This window comes from Sapajus apella, unplaced genomic scaffold (assembly GCF_009761245.1).
Source record: "Sapajus apella isolate SASKATOON/1434 unplaced genomic scaffold, GSC_monkey_1.0 scaffold60, whole genome shotgun sequence".
Classification (NCBI taxonomy): domain Eukaryota; kingdom Metazoa; phylum Chordata; class Mammalia; order Primates; family Cebidae; genus Sapajus; species Sapajus apella.
This window is the reverse complement of record NW_022437000.1, coordinates 9614644-9624390: the sequence shown is the minus strand read 5'-3', so window position 1 is coordinate 9624390 and position 9747 is coordinate 9614644. Positions and strand designations below refer to the sequence as shown.

General features: G+C 40.3%; 1 long non-coding RNA gene across 1 annotated transcript; it reads left to right on the top strand.

Annotated features, from left to right (window-relative positions):
* Positions 1–7569: 7569 nt before the first annotated feature.
* LOC116528802 lies at positions 7570–8352 on the top strand. Its single transcript, XR_004259207.1, has 2 exons — positions 7570–7822; positions 7930–8352. It is a non-coding gene; the product is annotated as an uncharacterized LOC116528802 (long non-coding RNA).
* The last annotated feature ends 1395 nt before the right edge of the window (positions 8353–9747 follow it).

Sequence of the window (9747 nt, the reverse complement as noted above, 5' to 3'; positions counted from 1 at the left end):
TACCTACTGTACTACAGTTAAACTCCAAGCAGTAGGACAGTATTTTACACATCCCCGTGTCTTCTTCCCCACCCAACACAGCACCTTGCTCACAGTTGGTGCTCAATACGTATTTATTGATTTGGTTAACAGGGTAGATGGATAAACAAAAATTGCAAAATTCTTCCCATAGGAATCCAATGATACTAGGAGAACTTGCTGCAAGGCTCCTTTGAGAATTGTTTATTTGCTGACTTTGTTGATATTTGTAGGCCGGAAGGGTAGGTCTGATTTTGCAAATTCATTTGCCTATGCAAACAGTTCATATTAGGGAGTTATAAGTATGAGCAACGGGAATGGTGCAATCTATGTTCTCTGCCAAATGCAGTGTCTGAAAGAAAAATTACAACTTTCACCCACTTGCTCTTTTGCAATCATGAAGCAATAACTGTCAAAGGGTAGTGGGTTTTTCTCCTTTGTAATAATGCAGATTTGAGTAACATGTTTTCAGTAACAAATGATTTCACTACGTTTGGTTAATTATTATGGGTGGTTTATCAATTGATTTAGTGCTCTTTATAAGTATCAGGAAATGAACATAGAGAAACAAATCCATTACAAATTACAGGAACTGATAATGGCTAGTCAAATCAGATGTTTTATGCTTAACAAAGTAATTACTGAGGAGTGGACTCAATTCCAGGTGACACAACCCACGGTGGTTCAGAAGCCCAGGGGAAGAGAGGTCTGTACTCAGAAGGCCACATGGCTCCAGTGCCGGCAAGACTTACGCAGCAAACAGAAACCAAAATGCATTCAGGCCACCATCAATGGGCTGCTGGGAACAATGTTCCTTAGAGAATTCATAATTTATTCCTAATTTCAAGTGCTCATTCAGCATTTTGAATGGTGACATTCTCAGGAACAAAAGCCACCTTCATCAAGTAATGAGGAAGGCCAGCAAGCCCACTACAGGTCTACAGTGACCATGAAAATAAAAATTAGTTGTAGTTCTCAGAGTTAGTGAGTTGAAGATTACAGGGACTTTCAAGATACAGAAGGTGGTCTCCTGAGAGGTGTGGAGGGACTCTGTTTTATTCCAGTAGGTTGCTTTATTTTTTACTTACATATGACTGTCAATATCCCAACACAAATCAATTTGCCTTAAAAATTTCCTGGAACATCGTAAAATACATGATTTAAAAAAACACCTAAATGCATTCTCTCTCTCTCTCTCTCTCTCTTTCTCTCTCACCTCTCCCACACATTCAACAGATGAATTTTGGAAAGCCAGAACTCTGTTGCCATTAAGTTCCTGTTTATTAATCAGCAAATTTAAATAACTCAACAATTATCGGAATAATTGTGTCATTCAGTAAAACTAATAACAACTGCTTTTGTGAAAAATAGGTCAGTTTAGAGGTTATATTATATTCTACCTCCTACACAATTACTTTATTTTCCCATCTCGTTTTGTGGATGGCAGGATTAACTATTTGCCATTTTAGGAATAGCCATGGCTATTGTCAATTTCCCTTCTATCTGTAGTCAAGTTTATTTGAATTAATAATGCATCAGAAACTCACTGCAGAAAATGTAGAATATGCATAAGGGTATAAAAGTAAATTTACCTGAAATACTTGAAATGATGTATGTTATTGGAAATCATAGCACTGACGGAACACCCTGTTCTGGCACTGTAGTATATATTGAAATTTCATTACCTGCTTTGTACATTTAATTCTCATGACAACTTTACATTAATTTTGCAATTTTTTATTGCATTTTATTGCAAAAATTCATTCAGGCCACCATAAATGGGCTGCTGGGAACAATGTTCCGTAGAGAATTCATAATTTATTCCTAATTTCAAGTGCTCATTCAGCATTTTGAATGGGGACATTCTCAGGAACAAAAGCCACCTTCATCAAGGAATGAAGAAGGCCAGCAAGCTCACTACAGGTCTATAGTGACCAGGAAAATATGAATTAGTTGTTAACTAATCTACGAATTAACATCCTACTGTATGTTTTTCTCTGTATGACTAAAACTGTTAGTACAGTAAATGTTATTTTTAATGCTTGCATATTTTGTGGGATGGACATAGCATTGCAGGTTTATATAACTCAAACAATTGGATGTTTCCAATTTTTCATCAGTATAAATAATGTAAATATTTTCACTCTGTCTTACACATATTGTTACAATTACAAAATTATAAACAGCTACATCTTTGATACAAATCCTCATATATGTTTTTGATTGTAGAGTTAAAATACATTTCCAGAAGTGAAATGCAGGGCTGGGAACATTTTATGTAGACAGAATTTTTTTTTTAAGAATTTTCATAGCAAAAGATATTTTACTTAGACCCAATTTGCCTTTCTTTAACTTGCATTTGTGGACATGCCAGTTAAGAATTAAAATTAGTTAATTATACAGACTTCTCCTTAAACAGGCATGCCGAACAATGTGGAGCTCTAGTCAATTGGATATTTGCCTCTAGTCCTGTTTGGCTTTTATTTAAATTCCCTGTGGAAAGTGAAAAAGACTCCAGAGAGTACTCATCACTGTGGCCATCTCTGACGTCCAAGGCTGTCCAAAGCTGTCTCTTGCCCTGTGGAGTGGGAAGGCAGTGGGCTGGGTCTTCCTCAGTCAGTGGCCCTTTTGGTGGGGCCAATGCCGCCAAAGTTTTCATCAGATCCCTGCAGACAGGAAGCTGTGCACAAGCCGTGCATGGGGTCTGAAAGCCACACTGGGTCTGCTGAGTGCCTCACAACACCTTAATCCCCCTCCAAGAGGACGATTTTCCCTGATCCATTCCCATTACAGCACCCAACGCTGGCAGCATTCAGTCAACATCTGAGAGAATCTCTCTGACTCAAGTGCCTTTGACATAGGAGATCTGGTTTGGGGGCCACATGTGAAGCTCCTGGCTTAGTAAGTTGCTAAGAACATCATCTTCCTTCTCTTTCTTGAAAGTAGGCACTTGAGTGTTTATTACAGGAATGTGTTATAAATTTAACTATATGCTATAATTAAGCCTCTATTTGAGAAACCAAAAAGAAGGAAATTAGACTCCATGAGAAAACTTGGAAAATAGTCTATCATTTTATCCCACTTCACACTTATGAAAAGTACCTGAAATACTGAGTAAGCTTGAGGACATATCACTGAATCCTGAATTAAGCATTTGTAACATCAGTGAAGAAAAACTGGTTCAGTAACGTGGAAGCCATGAAAGGGCACAGGGAGAAGCAGGAGAAATGTCACCCTGACCTGAAAATGAGGTGATAGGAAAGAGTCTCAGCAGGATTTTAGGTTTGGTAAACGATGTTTAAACCACTTCATCAAGGTTTGATTAACGTGGGAAGCTGTACGTATTTAATATTTACAACTCTCTGAGTTTGGGGGTAACTAACCATCTGTGAAACCAATTTGGCAAAATATTTGGAATATTTGGAGAAATATTCAAACCATGGTTGTCTATCAACACCCAATCCATCTATTAAAAAGTAGATTTACTTTTTACCAGGTTGATGGAAATAGGAATTACATATAATAAACGGTACATAACTAGGATAAGCAACTGAATAAACTTTGGCATGAGTGCATACCCATAAGCCCCTCTGCACTTAAGGAAATGCATAACCCAGTCTGCCAGCTGTTCCTCCCACCCCTTTGTAATCTCTCTTGCTCTGCCTCTGCTCAAGCCCCTCCCCAGGCAACTACTGTTCAGCCTCCTGTCACTACAGATTACTTTGCATGTTCTAGAATTATGTATCAACGGAATAAGGTCATGCGTGGTCACTTTTGCCTGGCTCCTTTTTCCTCACATAATTATTTTAAGATGCATTTATGTTTCAGTGGCAAACAATCATTCATTCCCTGTCATTGCTGAGTAGTATTCCACCAAAGCGATTTAATTTTCAAACAGATACTGTGTCTTTTAAATTTGTATTTATTAAGGCTCCAGACGAGAAAAAATATATGTTTCCTGTAACAGTATGAACTCTCTTGTCCTTCCACCAAGCTGATGAATTTTTCTGTAACATCGTTGCTCCTTATGATTTGAAGAAGTGCCGCTTACAGCATGTCTTACTCTTAAAACTGCAATGCCATGGGGAAGGTAAGACACAAGCGTTCATCCACTGCTGGCCTTTAATGCACACTGCTTTCCACTATGCGCCCAGTTTATCCCAGGCTGAGCCTCTCATCTCACCTTGTGGGGCCAGCGAGAAAAGTGTAACACTCTATGGGTGAGGCACTGGCATCATCGTAAGTGCAGGCGATGGAAGTGAACCGCGTCTCAGCCAGAATGAATAGCAGTGACAGCATGTTCAAATACAGAACAATGTTTGTAGCTAGAAAATGGTAAGATCATAAGAGTTGGTCTTTATTAAACCCTACGTGTCTGGTATTATGCTATCTAATCTGTGTGCAGTAGTTATTTTTCACTCAATTGTCCCTACACTGTACGTACAACTTCCAATTTTACAACAGGGTTATTTCCCTTAACATATAGTGTGTGCATTTTCAGTCTCACTGGCACATTCTTAGAAATCATCTATAACAGAGACAATGCTTAGAGCCAGGAAAAAGAAAAGGACAAATTAGTAGAACTTTGGTTTCTATAAAATCCCCTGTGACATACCTTAGGATTCCAAGTAAAAACCAAGGCACCATTTTGAGGAGATGTGGCCCAGGGAGGCTGAGCCAGGGAGAGCAGAAGGCCACATATATCAGCAGAGCCCATTCTGGTCCTTGACCAACGTGGTGCCTGCTATCTGCACACTGACAGCAGTTACAGGAATCAGAGCAGTGAAGAGAGTGCAGGAGTTGCTGACCACCATCATACCCTGTGTGGTTCCCAGCCTCCTGGGAACTTGGCCAACTCGTAGCAATTGCTCACCCCAATGAGACCATGTGGCCCCCACCTCCTATGTCCTGAATAGTTCAGGCTGCCTTGGGTTTGTGGGTGTCCGCATCAGGAAGATAATCCGATCTTCCTGTATTATGTCATTAAACACCCCCAGGAACTGAAGGAATGCTGTTGATTTAGATGATCTACTCCCCGCAGAAGTTTTAAAACTTACTATGAGGCCACAAAGGAACCTTTATAAATGTTTACTTCGTGAGGAGAGGGACATGGTGTCTTTTCATCCTGCCTTGATGATGTGCATGGTGTTAGCACAGCAGAGGCATCGCAGACTATTAGAAAACTTCAAAGGCTGGGCATGGTGGCTCATGCCTGTAATCCCGGCAATTTGGGAGGCTGAAGCGGGTGGATCACCTGAGGTCAGAAGTTCGACACCAGCCTGACCAACATCGTGAAAACCCATTTCTACTAAAAATACAAAAATTTAGCCAGGCATGGTCATGGACACCTGTAGTCCCAGCTACTTGGGAGGCTGAGGTAGGAGAGCTGCTTGAACCTGGGAGGCGGAGGTTGCAGTGAGTCAAGATCGCACCACTGCCCTCCAGCCTGAGCGACAGAGTGAAACTAACTCAAAACAAACAAACAAACAAACAAACACAAAAAAACAAAACCACACACACACACACACACACACACACACACGAAAAGAGAAAAGAAAAAAGAAAACTTCAGACAAGTTAAATTAGATGGAGTTTAATTGGAAAAAAAACAAAGACATGATTCACGAATGAGGCAGCCTCCAGAATCACAACAGAAGCAGAGAGACACCAGGAGTGCCTTGTGGTCAGAACAAATTCATAAGCAAAAAAGGTAAAGTGATGTACAGGAATCGGCAGTGAGGTACAGAAACAGTGAGTTTGGCTCCAGCTTGGCATGGACATCTGCCTTATTTGAACACTGAACACTCAGCTGTCTATGAGTGATTGAAGTATGGCCACTGGGATTGGTCAACACTCAGCTGTTGTTACAGGTGTGTACTATTAAGTTAGGTTTTCAATCTTGTCTGCCTATTAAGCTAGGCAATGGTTCATCCACAAGGACTCAAATACAGAGGTAAGAGTCCTTCTCAGGCCATATTCAGTTTGCTTTAACAACACAAATCCTCACATGGACCAGACCCTGCAATTGGCCGCAGGCACCTCGGAGGCCCAGGTCAAGCTTCCATCAAAAGGGAAAATGTCTCAGGTCTATTTTATGCCAATGTTTGCTCCAAGGAAATAATACTCCAAGCTATATCCAAGGCTTTGATTGCTGCTACGTCTTCCTTGCTAATTATTTAAACTGTTTATCTTAATCCCTGAATCACGAATTCACTAGCTCGGATAACAGATCATTTCCACATGTAGAGAGTTGAGTTTAGCCCCAAATCCTTGCTGTAGGTGTACTTACTTGTTTTTACTTTGTTTTTTCTCTCTAGCTAGAGTCTATCTGCCGGGAATTGCCACCCATTGGTCTAGGTTTATGCCTTCGCACTATATAACATACGTGTGGTCTAAGGTCTTGCCTCATTATTAGGCTATGCATTCTGCGTCTCACTTCCCAGTGCCACAGTTTTGTTTCCCTTCAGTATATGAGTCACTGCTCCCTTAAATCGCCTGGGGGTTTCTAACATACCTTTGGAATGTGACATCCCACATGTTCGCTCCAGCAGAGAGGGGTGTCCCTCTCAGTTACTGCCCAGATAAGAAATGGGTGCATTCCAGGGTCTGCAGCAGGACTCTGGAGATAGGTACTTCCAGCATCATCTACCCAGTCCTCCCAGCTGTCCAGTGAGACAGGTACTGTCATGGTTTCCTCCACTGCAGGGATGCTGAGGCCACATGACTTGCTTAAATGGAACAGTGTTGGGCCTGGCTGTCTGGCTCTCCAGCCAACGCTTCAACCTCTCTTGCAGTTCTTCTCTGTCTTGTTACCCTTCTTGTATTTTCTCCATTCTAATGGATTTATTCATCAGCTCTCCACTTTTAGTCATGTTTTGTTAACAATCGTCTACTCCCCTCTTTTTCTTTTCTTCCCAGAGACACGAAAAGATGTTCATTTTTCACAGCTCTACTCTGCAGTCCCTGGCAATGACCTACAATATTTGTTTGTTTATTTATTTATTTATTTATTTTAATTTTTTATGACTAAATCTTGCTGTGTCACCAGGCTGGAGTGCAGTGGTGTGATCTCGGCTCACTGCAACCTTTGCCTCCTGGGTGCAAGTGATTCTCCTGCCTCAGCCTCTGGAGAAGCTGGGACTACAGGCATGTGCCACCATGCCCAACTAATTTTTGTATTTTTAGTAGGACAGGATTTCACCATGTTGGCCAGGGCGGTCTTGATCTCTTGACCTTGTGATCAACCAGCCTTGGCATCCCCAAGTGTTGAGATTATAGGTGTGAGCCACCATACCTGACCTATAATTTTTAGCAGTGAATGGAACCTTCAGCCAACTGAGGCACTGCCCTGTTTGTCTCCACGTATCTTGTCCCCAACCTACAGGAGTTCGCATTGGGGTTGCTTAGGCCAGGGGTTGGGGAAGACCTGCAGGGAGTGAGGAGCAGAGTCAGGTGTAATGAGCTTTTGGAGGCAGAAAAAAGGATATTATGTAGCTAACGAGGGCTTCCTTTTCCTGGGACAGGGAACGTTTTGCTTTACAGAGGGAAGCATTGAACAAAGACTGCATTCTTCTGATTGCATAGGCATACTTTAAAGCTCACATTCAGTTCTTACCACAGCCACCCAAGCAATCTGGAATCCCACACAAACGTGCCTTCTAGACAGGAAGTTTTTATGAACATTTTGGAGAAGACAACAAAAACAAGAACAAAAATGAGAACGGCTGGCTGAGTCTGAATCTCAAAAATCTCAAGCTTCTCATGCATTTTGAGAACTTGTTAAACAATATGAATATTCTCCTTGGTAAGTCAATTAGAAAACTCACTCTTCTGAACAATAATGCTCTGTTTTTCCCAAGTTGGGGAACTGAAATAATGGAGAAAGTCTCTGCTGTTAATTTCTCTAACCAGATGGAATTTAAAAAGCATGTGGTTCGAGTCATCATTGGGAAAACATGACAAGGATTGTGGAACACACATGAATTCCAACTTGCTGGGAACCCGCACATTTTCTTTGAAGAATTGCTAAAATCAACCATCAAGAACAGTAAACGCCAATACTTTGCCTTGAGAGGAATTGGGGGTTTGAGCTAAAATATCTAAAGGACTTGAAATCTGTAATTAAACACAGACTTGGTCTTAAGTTTCCTAATCCTCTCTTTATCATCAACATTCTGCAATAACTTCTTTCTAAACTTCCCTGCCTCAGTTTACTAGTTCAGCTCTCTGATACAATAATCTCCACAAACAATCATTTTTGCTCAGTTGCTTTTCATTCATTTATGGTTTTTCCAGTTTTAGTCTTAACTGGAATGAATGAACATATGACTTTAATTTAAACTATATTTCCTTGTGCTTACAAACAAAAGTGAATAATACTATGTATGCATGTATATTTATTCTCAATCCCAAGCATCTCACTGATTTGATGAGGGAGGTTAAGTAAAATGAAATAAAATTATTCTCACCCTTTTGCTGTACCTAAACTCAATGGTTCAACAAAAGTAAAAGGAAAAAGTGATACTTTGGATAGTATTGTCTTTACTGAAAAGCCAGTTGTAGTCATATTGTGGAGAAAGAGCCTTTAAAATATATAAAAGTAAAGGGAGTTTACAATATATAAACAATGGATCAAAAGTTTCACTGTATAAATTATTCTTGTTATTAGCTGTAGTTATGTTTTATAAAATCAACACAAACCCAGAATCAGCAAATACTGAACCATTTCTCCTAGGGGAAAGCCAGAGTTCATTTCCTTCAAGGCGTTGGTCACAACATTTTCGTCAGCTGATCAACATGTAGACTTGTTTTATGTGTGTTTCTGTTTAAAGGGGCCTTGTTTAATACGTATGGTTATTCATCAACACTGAAAGCCAGTGGTATTATAACTGGCGCCTGAATGAAGGTTCTCCAACAGGTGTATTTTCTGTCTCAGACACGTCACAGCCTTCTTGCACTTAGACACATTAGATAACACTTTTGCACTAGCTTGGGAGCCTTTTAAATAGCAAGATCACCAACAGAAATCACAAAAGTGGACAATGTGCACCTAAATGGACCAAAAATAAGAACACTTGTTTACATAATGAGAGCTGAAACAAGAAGGCAAAATGTCGCCTGGTTCAACTTCAGCTGGTGACTCAAATTTTGACCAGTCTGCACGTGACCATGAATGACCTTGAAAGCACCATGACTATTGACTTGGATGTTACAGATACATTTTAATCAGTAGGCAAGTTTGCAGATACAGAGTCTGTGAATAATAAAGATCGATTACCCTTCTGAAAGGATAATTGAAAGCATTTCTATCCTGTACTAAAATATTATTTTGCCAATACCAATACTGTCACTTCTGAATATTCTCATTCTTCCTTATGTAACTTTCTCTTTTTAGAAAAATCCTTTGAAATTTCTAAATGTTTTTTCTTGGCTAATACTCCTTATGCTCACCCTGGAATTCACAAAGGATCACATTTGTTGCTGTCATTAACACATAAATTAGGTGACAGAAAAGAAGCTGTACCAGACGCTGTCTGTATCCTGCCCACCTTCACCCAACCCTGAATAGAACTTGCAGGCATGCCTGAAGCTTTCTTTGTTTTTTGGCCTGAAAACATTCTCTTTCAAAAGAGTATGCTAGACACCCCAGAGCAGATGAGAAGGGAGGCCAACTTAATGCATCAAGAGTAATTGAGTACCCCAGCTCATACTCCGCAGAGGGAAAGTTCC